This window comes from Molossus molossus, unplaced genomic scaffold (genome assembly GCF_014108415.1).
Source record: "Molossus molossus isolate mMolMol1 unplaced genomic scaffold, mMolMol1.p scaffold_m16_p_12, whole genome shotgun sequence".
Lineage (NCBI taxonomy): Eukaryota > Metazoa > Chordata > Mammalia > Chiroptera > Molossidae > Molossus > Molossus molossus.
In genome coordinates, this window is record NW_023425347.1 from 88569830 (window position 1) to 88585758 (window position 15929).

Consider the following 15929-nt stretch of genomic DNA (forward strand, 5'->3'; position numbering starts at 1 on the left):
GCATTGTCCCATGGACTGAGAGCTCCCAGTTCAATTCCCAGTGAGGGCACATGCCTGGGTTTCCTGGTGGAGGGTGTGCAGGAGGACGCCAATCAATGTATATCTCACATCGATGCTTCTATCTCTCTCTAAAAAATCAATAAAAACATTTAAAAAAATTTGTTAATAAAAAGAAAAGTACAAATAATCCGAAAGCCATTTCTTTCCAACAATCATCACAAAGCAAACAGGATTCTAGCAGTCAAATTTAAAAGAAGAAAAAAGAGGAGAAAAACAATCCTCTGAAGTAGGACACTCTGCCTATAGAGCCAGGAGAGAAAGAACTCAAAAGGTAGGGCAGTCTTAAAACAGAGGTAATCTTGCACTAAATCAGGATTGGGTAACAGCTTCAATTTCTAACCGGGGGCTCCAGGTCACCTGATCTCCCCACATGCCATTAGGTTGTATGTTAAGTCACATAGTTACAAGTGCAGCAGCCGTGAAACTAAACAGTTAAATCTCCGCATCTTTGTTTTTAATGCCTAAATTCTCTCCACATGAAAAATCTAATGTGATTCCCACCCCTCATAACTGTGTGCTTGCTCTCATGTTCCAGATGTGAAAATAAATACCAATCAATTATGGAATATGGTTCTAAAAAGAATATTTAAAAACTTGTTTACTGATATTTTTAATCTCTACAGCAGCTCGAGCTTAAAAAATAATAATAAAACTGCCCTGGCCGGTTTGGCTCAGCGGTTGGAGTGTCAGCCCGCGGACCAGAGAGTCTCGGGTTCGGTTCCCACTAAGAGCACGTACCTCAGTTGCAGTTTGTCCCCAGCCCTGGTTGGGGTCGTGTGAATGGCAACCACTCTATGTGTCTCTCTCACATCGATGTTTCTCTCTCTTCTTCCCTCTCTCCCTCCTGCTCTAGCTGAGGATAGATGCAAAAATATCCTCGGTGAGGATAATAATAATAATAATAATAATAATAATAAAACTATGTTTACATACAATGAAAGATACCTCTTTTAAAACACCTGGTACAGCCCGGCCAGTGTGAGTCAGTGGTTGAACATCGACCCATGCACCAAGAGGTTGCCAGTTCAATCCCGGTCAGGGCACATGCCCAGGATGTGGGCCAGATCCAGGGTAGGGGTGGGGGGGCATGTAGGAGGCAGCCAATCGATGTTCTCTCTCATCGGTGTTTCTATCTCTTTCTCCCTCTCCCTTCCTCTCTATCTAAAATCAATAACGAAAAAAAAAAATACAATTCTATAATGCTACTATATATTTATATGCTTTATATAGAGTAAGAACTTGTGTATATATGTATATATCATTGAATTGTATACATTTGCTAATTTTTTTTTAAATATACTAAAAATTACTGAATTGTACACTTACAATGGGCATATTTTATGGTATGTAAATTATACCTTAATATAATTGTGTAAAACCACCCTACACAAGATTTGAAAGCAAACTACAAACTAGAATATATTTGCCATGAAAATAACTGGAATAAAAGTATCCTTACTATATAAAACCTCTTCAAAATCCTGAGAAAAACATTTCCATCCCCATGAGGAAGTAGACAAAAAAAGAAACAGACTTGATCAAATATGAGAAAAATCTTCACCTTCACTAGCAATCAAATAAACAGTTTTAAGAAGTAAAATTTTTAATCTATAAAAATTGTGCCCTGGCCAGTTTGGCTCAGCGGTTAGAGCGTCGGCCCACAGACCAAAGAGACCAGGTTCAGTTTCTGCTGAGGGCACGTACCTCGGTTGCAGTTTGTCCCTGGCTCTGGTTGGGGTTGTGTGGGTGGCAGCCAGTTGATGTGTCTCTCTCACATCGATGTTTCTCTCTCTTCCTTCCTCTCTCCCTCCCGCTCTATTTGAAGATAAGCAAAAATGTCCTCAGGTGAGGATAAAAAAATAATTGCAACTTCTGCCCTGGCTGGTTTGGCTCAGCGGTTAGAGCGTTGGCCTGCGGTCCAGAGAGACCCGGGTTTGATTCGTGCTGAGGGCATGTACCTCGGTTGCAGTTTGTCCCCGGCCCTGGTTGGGTCATGCGGGTGGCAGCCACTCGATGTGTCCCTTTCACATTGATGTTTCCCTCTCTCTCTCTTCCTCTCTCTCCCTCTGGCTCTATCTGAATAAAAAAATGGAAAAATGTCCTCGAGTGAGGATGAAAAAAAAAAAAATTGCAACTTCTTCTTTAAGGTAATAGCCAGAGTTGAGGATGGCTGACTGAGGCTGAGAACTCCTGGATCTCCTAGCTGTCACCTGCCTTCCTAACTGGGGTTGAATTTAGCCCTTTGTGCCTCGGTGTCCCCCTTCACTTCCATCTGTTATTATACCTTCTTGTTACTGGTTATTTACATGACTGTATCACCCAGTTAGATTACAAACCCCTGACAACTGTGGATTGTTGCTCAGTTTATTTCCAGTCCTCCCACAGTGCCTGGCCCAGACTATAAACTTCGCACACATTTATCGTATGTTTATTGGATGAAAAAGGAGAGTGAAATTGGTACAACCTTTCCAAAGGGCATTTGCTCATGTATATCAAGTCCTTAAAATTTTTCATATTCTTTGACTTGGTGATTCAACACTTAGGAATTTGTTCTAACCAAAATGTACAAAACATTGGATGTACAATGATGTTTATCTCAGGGTTTTAATAATAAAAATTGGGAAATACCACAAATGTCCAACATCAGTAATAGATTAATTTTCCCCCCTTTTATATTGTGGTAAAATACACATAACATACAATTTATCATTTTAACCGCGTTGAAGTGTACAATTCAGTGGCATTAAATGCATGCACAGTATCGTGAGACCATCACTACTATCTGGTTCCAGCACATTTGCATCACCCCACAAGAAGACCTCCTACCAGTGGAGCAGTCACATCCCTGTCCCCTTCCCAGACCCTAGCAACCACTGTCTGCTTTCTGTCTCTATAGATTTACCTATTCTGGGTAATTCATAGAAATTGAATCATACAACATGTGGTCTTTTGTGTCTGATTTTTTTTCAGTTAGCATAATGTTTTCAAGGTTCATCTATGTTGTAGGATGTATTAATACTTCATTCATTTTAAGGCTGAATAATATTCCATCGTATGAATATACCGTATTTCATGTATCTGTTCATCAGCCGATGAACATTCAGGTTGTTTCCACCTTTGGCTATTGTGAATAGTGCTGCTATAAACATTCATGTCCAAGTTTTTGTTTGAACATCTATTCCAATTCTTTTATGTGTATACCCAGGAGTGCAACTGTTAGATCATATGGTAATTCTATGCTTAATTTTTTGAGGAAGCCACACTGTTTTCCACAGTGACTGCACTGTTTTATATTCTTATGCAGTGCAAAAGGGCTCCATAGATTAAAATTTTGCTACACACCTTGGTGGGCAAGACTCTCCTTGTAGGAATAAAACAAAGCCTCTGCCTTTAAGAAATTGACATTCGGCCCTGGCCGGTTTGACTCAGCGGTAAGAGCGTCGCCGTGGACCAAAGAGTCCCGGGTTTGATTACAGCCAAGGGCGCGTACCTTGGTTGCAGTTCGTCCCTGGCCTCAGTGGGGGTTGTGCAGGTGGCAACCAATCGATGTGTCCCTCTCACATCGATGTTTTTCTCTCTCTCTCTCTCTCTTCCTCCCTCTCCTCTCCATCTCATTCTGAGAATTAATATAAAAATATCCTCAGGTAAGGATCAAAAAAAAAAAAAAGAAAGAAACTGATATTCAGCAGAGGGAAACAGGTAATAAACAAGTAAATAAATATTAATCTTCTTTGGATATTTTTCAACCATGTAATAGTGTAAAACCCATTCTTAGTGTGTGGGCCATACAAAACAGGCTGTAAGCCCAATTTGGCCCAAGGTGCTGTCGTTTTCTGACTCCTGACATACATTCCCACTTACCAAGGCTGATTTAGCTGCTGCCAACCTGCCAGATGCAAAGATTAGTGCTGAGCCCCTGATATGATTCCTCACGACGGTCACAATCGACCCTATCAACAGGAAGACGTGAGGTTACTGCTATACTATGAGGTTTGGAAGGAATATATGTGGAACCCAGGTGATCTATTTAAGCTCCTCTTGATTTTCTTTGACAATTGTACTATGAATAGACAAGTGCTGCAGCCCCGGCCTGAGAAGGGCATGGTGACCGGGGTCTCAGACCACCATTGGGTAAGCTACCAAGATTTAAGAAGTGACTATGAGCCCAGCCGGTGTGGTTCAGTGCTTGAGCATTAACCCATGCACCAAGAAGTCAGCGGTTCGATTCCCAGTCAGGGCACATGCCCAAGTTGTGGAGCAAATCCCCAGTGGGGGGCTTGCAGGAGGTGGCCAGTCGATGTTCTTTCTCATTGATGTTTCTATCTCTCACTCCCTTTCCCTTCCTCTCTCTCTAAAGTCAATAAAGAAAAAAATAAAAAATAAAAAAAGAGCCCTTGCCAGTTTGCTCAGTGGTTAGAGCTTTAGCCCGAGGACCAGAGAGTCCTGGGTTCGGTTCCCCCTAAGGGCATGTACCTCGGTTGCAGTTCATCCCCAGCCCCTGTTGGGGTAGTGTGGGCAAAAACCAGTCAATGTGTCTCTCTCACATCGATGTTTCTCTCTCTCTCTAAAATTTCCAAAAATAATTAATTTTAAAAAAGAAGTGACTGTGAGGGTGAGGATAGTAGAAGAGGGAGAGGATGAATACCAGCTGTGGCCCGAGACCAACTGCAGCTACAATGATTGTAGTTCATCCAGTAGCCTCCCTCTTCTGAGTTCTCTTACTAGAGAGACTCACAGGATCCATAAAGGAGCTGCTACATATAAGAATAGGAGGATCTACACAGAGCAAGGCATGAACTTTGGCCACCATGGAAGTGTGCCGCTTAGATCCCCCCACAAGGGTGACCCTGCCTTCCAACAGGTGTGTACTTAGCTTACAGCCTCGGCTGCAGTGCCTTCAGGATCCACTGCAGCATCTGAGCTGAGGCCATGCCCTTCCCCGGCAGGTCCAACCAAATACTGTACTAGGGCCTGGCCTTTGCTGCCCAATATAGGACTCCTAAATGGGTGACCTTTATGGCAGGGCTCCCTGTTGAGCTGGTGAAACTTTCTCAGAGCTGTACTGAACTGAGAGGTTCTTCCTAACCAATCTTCCTTGCTTCCTCCTCTATTTCCACAGGGTCAGATCTGGTCTGAAGACCCTCCTTTCCTTCTCCTGCTCCCTCTCCCTTTTATATTTTGCGGGCACTAACCCAAAAGAAATCTCTTGCATCTCTTACTCCATGTGTTTCCTGGGGGACCTACCATATGACCTAGCAATTCCACTTCTACTTACTCAAGAACTGAAAACATATATCCATGAAAAGATTTGTGCACAGATGTTCATAGAAATTTCATTTATAATGGCCCCAAACCTGAACAACCCAAATGTCCAGCAAGAGGTGAATGGGTAAACAAATTATAGTATAGCCATATGTGCTAGGATTTTCTAGAAAAACAAAACCAACAGGGTGTGTGTGTGTGTGTGTGTGTGTGTGTGTGTGACTGATTGATCTATATAACTGGATTTATTTTAAGGAATTGGCTTCATGATCATGGAGGCTGAGAAGTCCCAAAAATCTGCAGTTGGCAAGCTAGAGACCCAGGAGAGTTAATGGTGTAAGTTCCAGTCCAAAAGCAGGAGAATGTCAACATATCAGTCAGGCAGGTAAAGTTCCCTCTTTCCTGCCCTCTTTATTCTATTCAGGTCTTCTATTAATTGAATGGAGGCCACCCACATTAGGGAAAATAATTGGTCTTACTCCATTTAGTGATTCAAATATTAATCTCACCCAAAAAACATCTTCACAGACAGACCCAGGGTAATGTTTGTTGTTGTTAATCCTCACTCGAGAATATTTTTCCATTGATTTTTAGATAGAGTGGAAGGGAGAGAGGGAGAGAGAGAGAAACATCAATGTGATAAAGACACATCAATTGGTTGCCTCCCACATGACCCAGACCGGGGCTGGGGATCAAACCTGCAACTCAGGTATGTGCTCTTGATGAGGAATTGAACCTGAAACCCTCTAGTTTAATCCTCTAACTGCTGAGGAAAACCAGCCAGGGCCCCAGGGTAATGTTTGACTAAATGTCTGGCACACCATGGCCCAGTCAAGTTGACTATGTTTGTTTACTTGTGTGTGCTGTGTTTCAGTCTCTGACTATAGGCTCAGTGAAACTCATAAAATAAGTAAATCCTTTTAAGCAAAATGACAACAGTATTTGTACTTGTTACTTTCTGGGGTTGGATAGTACTTGATGGGTAGCTTGACTGATATAAAACCAAACTGGTTAAAATTAAGATGAGCGAGACCTGACCAGTGTGGCTCAGTTGATTGAGCATCATCTCATGCACCAAAAGGTAGCCAGTTCAATTCCCTGTCAGGGCACATGCCCAGGTTGCAGGTTTGATCTCCAGTCGGGGTGCATACAGGAGGCAACCAATTGATATTTCTCTCTCACGTTCATGTTTCTCTCTCTCTCAAATCGATAAAAAATATATTTTAAAAAATTAAGATGAGTAAATTATAAACTATATGAAACTAACCTTAAATTCAATTTTATAAATACTGTGAGTTTGCTGACTCAAGAGCTCCTTGAAAATACAAAAACTGTCTTATCTTTTATTTCCTAAACCTCATATATTGTCACAAAGCTTTATGTCATAAAGTCTCCATTTCTTCATCTATATAGTGGGGAGAGTTTTAGTACCTACCTCACAGTAGAGAAGATTAAATGAGATGATGCAGATAAAATGATTAGCACAATATCTGGCATGTAGTTAGTCAATGTTAGCTCTTACTATCACCATCATCACCATAAATCAGTTATGCTACAATCACATAATGAAATGTACCCTTTTAATTCTTTTTTTATTGATTGATTTTAGACAGAGAGAGAGGGAGGGAGACATGAACTTGTTATTCTACTTATTCATGTATTCATTGGTTGACTCTTGTATGTGCCCTGACCAGGTACTGAACCCACAACCTTAGTATATCAGGACAATGCTCTAATCAACTGAGGTCCCCAATCAGAGCTAAAATGTACCTTTTTTTGTTGAGAGTAACAGTAGTTAGCCTCCTTTGAGGATAGTGTTGGCTATGAGACTCGGTTCTGGCCAATGAAATATAAGCAAGAATTATTGGATCAGGCCTAACAAAAGTCTCTGGCCCTGGCCGGTTTGGCTCAGCAGTTAGAGCGTCGGCCTGTGGTCCAGAGAGACCCAGGTTCGGTTCCCGCTAAGGGCGCGTACCCCGGTTGCAGTTTGTCCCCGGCCCTGGTTGGGTCGTGCGGGTGGCAACCACTCGATGTGTCCCTTTCACGTCGATATTTCTCTCTCTCTTCCATTCTGTCTGAACAAAATATGGAAAAGTGTCCTCGGGTGAGGATTAAAAAAATAAAAGTTCTCTGGATGTTGAAGGGTGAGTGGTGACTCCGCTAGCTTTTCTTTTTCTTTTTTTTTTTTTTTTATTAAATCATTTTTTATTTTTCAATTACAGTTAACATACATTATTATATTAGTTTCAGGTGTACCCCAGTGATTAGACATTACACAACTTACTAAGTGATCATTCTGATAAATCTTGCACCTATCTGACACCATACATAGTTATTAGATTACTGACTATATTCTGTATGCTGTATTTTGCATATTCTTGACTATTCTATAACAAGTAATTTATACTTCTTCTTCTTTTTTTTTGGTACATGCCCCTACCGGGAACCGAACCCGGGACTCTCTGGTCCGCAGGCCGACGCTCCAACCACTGAGCCAAACCTGCCATGGCTAATTTGTACTTCTTAATTCCTTTACCTTTTTTACCCATCCCTCCTCCACAGCCTCCATCATATTTGGCAACCACCTAAAATCTCTGTATCTGAGTCTGTTTCTGTTCTGCTTGTTTGTTTGTTTTGTTTTTTAAATTCAATTATTGATAGATATGTATTTATTGCCATTTGTTCATATTTTTTCTTTTTTTCTTCTTCTTCTTAAAGAAGACCCTCTAACATTTTATATAATACTGGTTTGGTGGTGATGAACTCCTTTAGCTTTTTCTTGTCTGGGAAGCTCCTTATCTGTCCTATTCTAAATGATAGCTTTGCTGGGTAATCTTGGTTGCAGGCCCTTGCTTTTCATCACTTTGAATATTTCTTGCCAATCCTTTCTGGCCTGCAAAGTTTCTGTTGAGAAATCAGCTGACAGTTTTATGGGAGCTCCCTTGTAGGTAACTAAGTGCTTTTCTCTTGCTGCTTTTAAGATTGTCTCTCTGGCCCTGGCCAGTTTGGCTCAGCAGTTAGAACATCGGCCCATGAACCAAAGAGTCCCAGGTTTGATTCCAGCTAAGGGCACGTACCTCGGTTGCAGTTCGTCCTCAGCTCCAGTTGGGTTGTGCAGGAGGCGACCAATCAATGTGTCTCTCTCACATCAATGTTTCTCTCTCTCTCTCTTTCTACCCACCCCCCTCCTTCCAGCTCTATCTGAAGATAAACAGAAAAATATCCTCAGGTGAGTATTAAAAAAAAAAAAAAAAAAGATTCTCTGTCTTTAATCTTTTGTATTTTAATTATGATGTGTCTTGGTGTGGACACTCGGTGCTTCCTGGTCTTGTATGTCTATTTCCTTCACCAAGTTAGGAGAGTTTTCTGTCATTACTTTTTCAAATAGGTTTTCAATTTCTTGCAAATGTTGATATGCTCAAGGTTGTCCCAGAGTCTCCTTACACTATCCTCATTATTTTTTTAACTCTTTTTTCTTCTTGCTATTCTGATTGGGTGTTTTGTTTTGTTCCCTTATATTCCAAATCACTCATTTGATTCTTGGCATCATCTACTCCACTGTTAATTCCCTGTAATGTACTCTTCATTTCAGTTAATGTATTCTTCATATCTAACTGGTTCTTTTTTGTTTCCTATATTTATTTTTATGTTTCCTATCTGTTTGTTAAAGTTCTCACTAAGTTCATCAATTGTTCCCCTAAGTTCACTGAGCATCCTTATAACCAGTGTTTTGAACCGGTAGAGTTTCATTCTGTTCTTTCATTTGGGACATGTTTCTTTGTCTCCTCATTTTGCAGCCTCCCTGTGTTTGTTTCTATGTATTAGGTAGAGCTGCTATGTCTCCCAGGCTTGGTAGAGTGGCCTAATGTAGTAGGTATTCTGTAGGATCTAGTGGCACAGCCTCACCACTCACCCAAACTGGGCACTCGAGGTACACCCTCCTCTCGTAGTTGAGTCTTGATTGCTGTTGGCACATTAATAGGAGGGATTTACACCCAGGGAGATCAGCGACAAGAATGGCTGTGACCACCAACCACCATGGAGGATCAATTGTGCAGGGGCCCACCTCACAGAGCAGGATTTACTTCAGCTGGGCTCTGGTGCCCACTCAGTCTGCCCCGTGAGTGTGGCACTAGTGGAGGTGGTTGGGTGGTGGTGCTTCAACATGATCCGAAGCTTTCCACAGGGTGTGCTGGCTCTGCGGCCTCCTGGGAAGTACAGATCAAGGTCAGCCATGGCCTGTGTTCTGCCCGGGGTCACCCGGCATGACCTACAAAGATCTGCAGGCTACTTGTGCTGGACTTAGAGGTGCCCAGGTGAGGCCAGACTGTGAACCACGGCCAGCCACTGCTAGTGCCAAGCCTGTGGCCACTTAGCAAAAGGTACCTGGCTTGCTGAGGCCAGATTCTGCTTGTTTGAGAGATTTTAGGAAAATCTGAAGTGTGAGCCAACACAGGTCATTCATATGGAAAAGCCAGTGGAAACAGCTTGGGTGGGCCTAAAATTTGGTTAAAGCAGGGCCTCAGAGAATCACCAGGGCAGTTCAAACAATGTAAGCCAGATTGACAGAGACTCAGACATGGCACTGGCCTGCAGGCTCTGTGAGGGGAGGGCTCATCACAGTAACAGTGGCCTCTGCTCGCACTTCTGTCTGGGAGAAAGCTGCACCTGCCCTTCCAGCCCCAACTAGTGCCCTGATGCTGGACAATCCAGTTCCTCCCCATGTGTCTCTGATGTCTTGCTGACCCAGTACTGGAGCTCAGGGTGAGTCCAAGTCTGTGTGCAGGCCTTTTAAGAGGAAATTCCTGGGGCTCCAGCAGGCTCTGTCTCCCTCAGCTGGTTTTTACAGCCAGAAGTGATGGGGACTTTTCTTCCTGGCACTAGAACCCTGGGCTTGGGGGCCTGGTGTGGGGCTGAGACCCCTCACTCCTCAGGAGGAACCTCTGCAGCAGAGATATTCCTCTCAATTTTTATCCACCACACATGGGTGTGGGACCAGCCCGTCCATGCCTCCGCCCCTCCTACCAGTCTGATGTAGCTTCTTCTTTAATTTCCTGATTACAGGACTTCCATTCAGCCAGATATCAGGCATTTCTGAAAGATGGTTGGTTATTCTGTAGTTTAGTTGTAATTTTGAGGTGGTTGTGGGAAGAGTCAAGTACCACGTTTACCTATATGCTGCTGTCTTGACCAGAAGTCCTAGCGTATGCTTTTCAGACTTTGCCCTACCCTTGTCAGGGCTGGGGATAATGGAGAAGAAATAATAAAGAAGAAGCCTGAATATCCTGAAGCTGCCAAACCAGTCCTAGACTCCCTATTTCTGACTTCTCATTATACAAAACATAAATAAATGAAACTCCTAATTTGTTTAGACTGCTCTGTAAACCTGTTTCCTCGTCTATAAAATAGATAGAATAGTAACCTACTGCATAAGTTTGGTGTGAGAATTAAATGGGTTAATATGTGTGACTTAAAAAAAACAAAACAAAACAAAACAGCCCTGGCCAGGTAGCTCAGTTGGTTAGAGGGTTGTCCCAATATGGGAAGGTTTCAGGTTTGATCACTAGTCAGGGAACATACAAGAAGCAACCAATGAATGCATAATAAGTGAAACAACAAATCAATGTTTCTCTCTCTCTCAAAATCAATAAATTAAAAATAAATAAATAAATAAATAAAACAAACCATGAGGGAAATGACCTCTAAAACTATAACATTCTTTTTTTTTTTAAATCCTCACCTGAGGACATTTTTGCATTTATCTTTAAATAGAGCAGGGAGGAGAGAGGAGAAAAGTGAGAGAGAAACATCTATGTGAGAGAGACACATAGACTGGTCGTCACCCACACAACTTCAACCAGGGTCAGGGACAAACTGCAACCAAGGTACGTGCCCTTAGTGGGAACTGAACCCGGGACTCTCTGGTCTGCGGGCTGACACTCTAACCGCTGGGCCAAACTGGCCAGGGCTAAAACTATAACATTCTACTACTGCTTGAATAATTTCCTTTGTTCTTTGGTGAGAAAAGTGTCTGGTTGCCTCCCACACGACCCCGACTAGGGCCGGGGACCGAACTGCAACTGAGGTATGTGCCCTTGATCAAAACCAAACCTGTGACTCTAGTCCACAGGCCAATGTTCTAACCGCTGAGCCAAACCAGCCAGGGCACTGTTTGTTATTTAAATGCTCAATAAGTGTTAGCTATCATAATCAAGATTATTATTTCAGATTTTTGTTAATGGTAACTGAACCCAATTTATAATTAATACAGCAGCTATTAAAAATTATATTTATTAAAGTCCGGCCGATGTGGCTCAGTGGTTGAGCATTGACCCATGCACCAAGAGGTCATTGGTTCAAATTCTGGTCAGGACACATGCCCAGGTTGTGGGCCCAATTTCCAGTGGGGGGCATGCAGGAGACGGCCAATCAATGTTCTCTCTCATCGATGTTTCTCTCTCCCTCTCACTTCCTCTCTCTCTAAAATCAGTAAAGAAAAAAAAATTTTAATTATATTTATTAAAACTATTAATGGCCAAGAAAAATATTTTGGATAAAATTTTGGTAGGAAAAACACATTATAAAACTGTATCTACAGTATGGATCCAATTTTAACAATTATATAAATGCATAGAAATACATGTCTTAATAGTACTGTAGTTAGTTTTGAGTGGTAGGATCACAGATGATGTTTGTTTTATTTCCAAAATTTTAACAATAAAAACATTTATATCTGGAGGAAAATGTTATTTTAAGACATTCAAATGAGGCTAAGAGCCCTAGTCGGTTTAGCTCAGCAGTTAAGAGCATTGGCCTGCAGACCAAAGAGTCATGGGTTCGATTCCCAGTCAAGGGCACCAACCTGGGTTGCATGTTTGATCTCCAGCCCGGGTCGGGATCGTGTGGGAGGCAACCAATGACTTGTCTCTCTCACATCCATGTTTCTCTCCCCCCCCCCCAATCCCTTCCACTCTGTCTAAAAGTTAATGAAAAAAATAGCCTCAAATGAGGATTTAAAATAATTAATTAAGGGGACTTCCGGTCAAGACAGCAGCATAGGTAAATGCAGTATTGACCTCCTCCCACAACCACATCAAAATTACAACTAACCTGCCCTGGCTGGTTTGGCTCAGCGGTTAGAGCGTCGGCTTGTAGACCAGAGAGTCCCGGGTTTGGTTCCCGCTAGGGGCACGTACCAAAAAAAAAAACAAAAAAAAGTTTCCAGACAAGAAAAAGCTAAAGAAGTTCATTGCCACCAAACCAGATTATATGAAATGTTGAAGGGTCTCCTTGAAGGAGAAGATAAAAAAAATACGAACAATAAAACGGCAATAAATACATATCAATCAACAACTGAATCTACAAACAAACTGAGCAAGCAGAACAGAAACAGACTCTTAGATACAGAAAACTTTTTGTTGCTTGCAGATGGCAGGGAGCTTGGGGGATGGGTGAAAAAGATGAAGGAATTAAGCAGTACGAATTGGTTATTAGATTGATGAACCTCAAAGGGAAGGGCGGAGGGAGAGCGGAAAAGGATAAACCAAAGAACTTCTATGCTTGTATGCATAACCAATGGACACAAACAATAGTGTGGGGAAGGCAGGAGGGGGGGCGAGATTGGGGAGGAAGGTGTCAGTAGGGGAAAAAAGGAGGGGACATCTGTAATGCATTCAACAATAAAGATAAGTATTTTAAAAATAAAATAGCCCTGGCCGGTTTGGCTCAGCGGTTAGAGCGTTGGCCCACGGACCAATGAGTTGCAGGTTTGATTCCGGTCAAGGGCACGTGCGGCTCGTCCTGGCCGATTGGGGTTGTGAGGGAGGCGGCCACCTGATGTGTCCCTTTCATGTCGATGCCCCCCCGCCCCATCTGATCAAAAATGGAGAGAATGTCCTCGGGTGAGGATAAAAAAAATTAAATAAAGCCTATGGTCAAAAAATAAAATAATTAATTAGTTAGTTAATTAATTAAAATAAAATGTGGCTAAGATATAACAAGTGATTTTACCTTAAGCAGAATCAAGGTGCTAGAATAGATCATCTAAGGAATATGATGAACAAATATATGCATTAGCAGTGAATTCACTCGCAGAGCTAATGAGAGCCAAAGGTTAAAAGAGCTTGTACATAGGTAAATAAACTCTGTATACCCCAGAGTTTTCAACCCACAAGTAAGTAATGTGTAAAAAGAAACACTGAGTCCTCCTCAGTCAGAGGAAGAAGACATATAGTAAATGCCAGGCATGTCTTATTAAACGAATTTAAAGAGCACGCCTCTGATTGTTCACCCACAGAAACAGAGAAAGTGCCGAGCAAGAAACTCTATCCAGATGAACAGTTTGGAAACCGACAGTGTGCTCCCCTGAGATAAAGAGGAGGCCAATTTTTATAAAATACCCTCCCTGGTTCATTTTTATGCAAATGAGGAAACCAAATTTGCAGTTTTCTGGGGTTTTTTCTTTATTGATTTTACAGAGAGAGGAAGGGAGAGGAAGAGAGAGCTAGAAACATCAATGAGAGAGGACATTGATTGGCTGCCTCCTGCATGCCCCTACAACCTGGGCATGTGCCCTGACGGAGAATTGAAACTCTTGGTGCATGGGTCCATGCTCAACCACTGAGCCACACCAGTGGAGCTAAATTTGCAGTTTTATTGGTCCAAATAGCCCTGTCCTGATTAGTCAGCTTTGAGCATCCTGATTGGTGGTTATGGATTTGGTCAGTAAAGATGCAAATGAGGGTATAGTTCCATAGCTCTGATTGGATGGGGCAGGTCTCAACCCATTGGTTGAAAGAGATTCCAAGAACTCCTTTATAAGGGTCTGCTCAGAGGGCAGGAATGCAGTGGACAAGGTTTGGCAGCATAATCTGTGGCTGCTATGCCGTGTATGTGAGACCCTGTCAGCAATGGCTGCTAGACTCTGAATCTGAGCACAATTAACCATCAGGTATATTCCTTCTTGAGGTTAACACTATGCAAACCTCTGTTTATTTTTTAAAATATGTTTTTATTGATTTTTTTGTCTTTATTGATTTTAGAGAGAGAAGAAGGGAGAGGGAGAGAGAGAGAGAAACATCAATGCAAGAGAGAAACATCAATCATCTGCCTCCTGCTTGCCCCTACAGGACCTCTCAGTCTAGGGGACCACACTCAATCCTTTGAGCCACACCAGCCGGGCTAAGCAAACCTCTGTTTAAAAAAAAAAATCTATTTTAAACCCAAACATATCATATTAACGTCTCATATTACAAATCTACAATTATTTTAGTTGTTTACTTGCTTATTTTCTATGGAAACATAAGTTCCATGTTTTTCATCACTGAATTTCCAGCATCTAGCACAATGTCTGAGACATAATAGGCAATTAATAAATGTTTTAATAAATTTTGTCCAAACCTTCTTGGAAAACATAAATGTAGAAAAATAATAGCTCTGCCCTGGCCGGTTTGGCTCAGTGGTTGGAGCGTCGGCCTGCGGACCAGAGAGTCCCGGGTTTGGTTCCCGCTAGGGGCACATGCCAAAAGAAAGAAAGAAAGAAAGAAAAACAATAGCTCTGCTATAGAACAAAACAGACTATCACCATCCATGTCACATCACTTAACTGCTTTGGATGCTGATTGATACAGATTAAGCAAGACTGGTGTCCCTGCTATCTGTTTGGCGATGTGCTGCATGCCAGAGGCGTTCTGAAAGGTGGTCCATCGTCTCCAAAAGTTGAGTCTGATAGAACAGGGAATGGTTCCCTAAGTGCAGTCTGGAAGGGGTCCCAGGACCTTCTCAAAGTGGTCTCCAAAGTCAAAGCTATACTACATGATTTGCCTTTTTCTCTAACAAATGTAGAATGGAGTTTTCCAGAGGCTACATATGTGTTGAAAGGTAGTGCAATGTCTGCTTGTGTGTTGTATCAAAATTTTCATTATTTTAAATTCTAATCCAGTAAGTAACTATAACCCACATAAACAAAGCTCTTTGGGGTCTTCTCTAATTTGTCAGAGAAGTAAACCCTTTGTAAAGGAGTCCTAAAACCAAAAAGTTGGAGAACCACTGCAATACAGGAAATCGTTAGCAACAAGGAATGCATGGTAGTTGACAACTGAGACTAATATGTGAGGTTTGAGTCCCAACCAAAAGGTTGAGAATGCTTAAAATCAGGAGGGAACAGTGTGGATGGTGGAGGAAATAGCCGTGAAGGGCCTGGGCGAGGGGCAGCCTGAGCCCAGGCCCTCAGGGAGTGAGCCCTTCGCGTGCAGAAAGCATGGGAAAGACAGGCCCATCTTTCTGCAAGGACACACACATTACTCTTTCACACTTAATAGGAGATGTAAATTCCTCTCTTGCTGGTCAGTGATCTAATAAAAGCCAGGGCATTATTTGTACCACACAGGAAATCGTATGGCGGTCTCTCCGAATTATAATGTTTAAAACTCCATCCAGTTAGTAGTAACAAGTTTAGGGTAGGGGTATAAAAAAAAAAATCTGCTTCCTGACTTGGCGGAGAGGAGGGAGGGAAAGTGGTGCAAGGCAGAAAAGAGCGGGAAAATAAGGTATTAAAGAAAGAAAAAGCGGGCTTGGGAGAAGGGAGGAAGCAGTGCGAGAAGCCAATG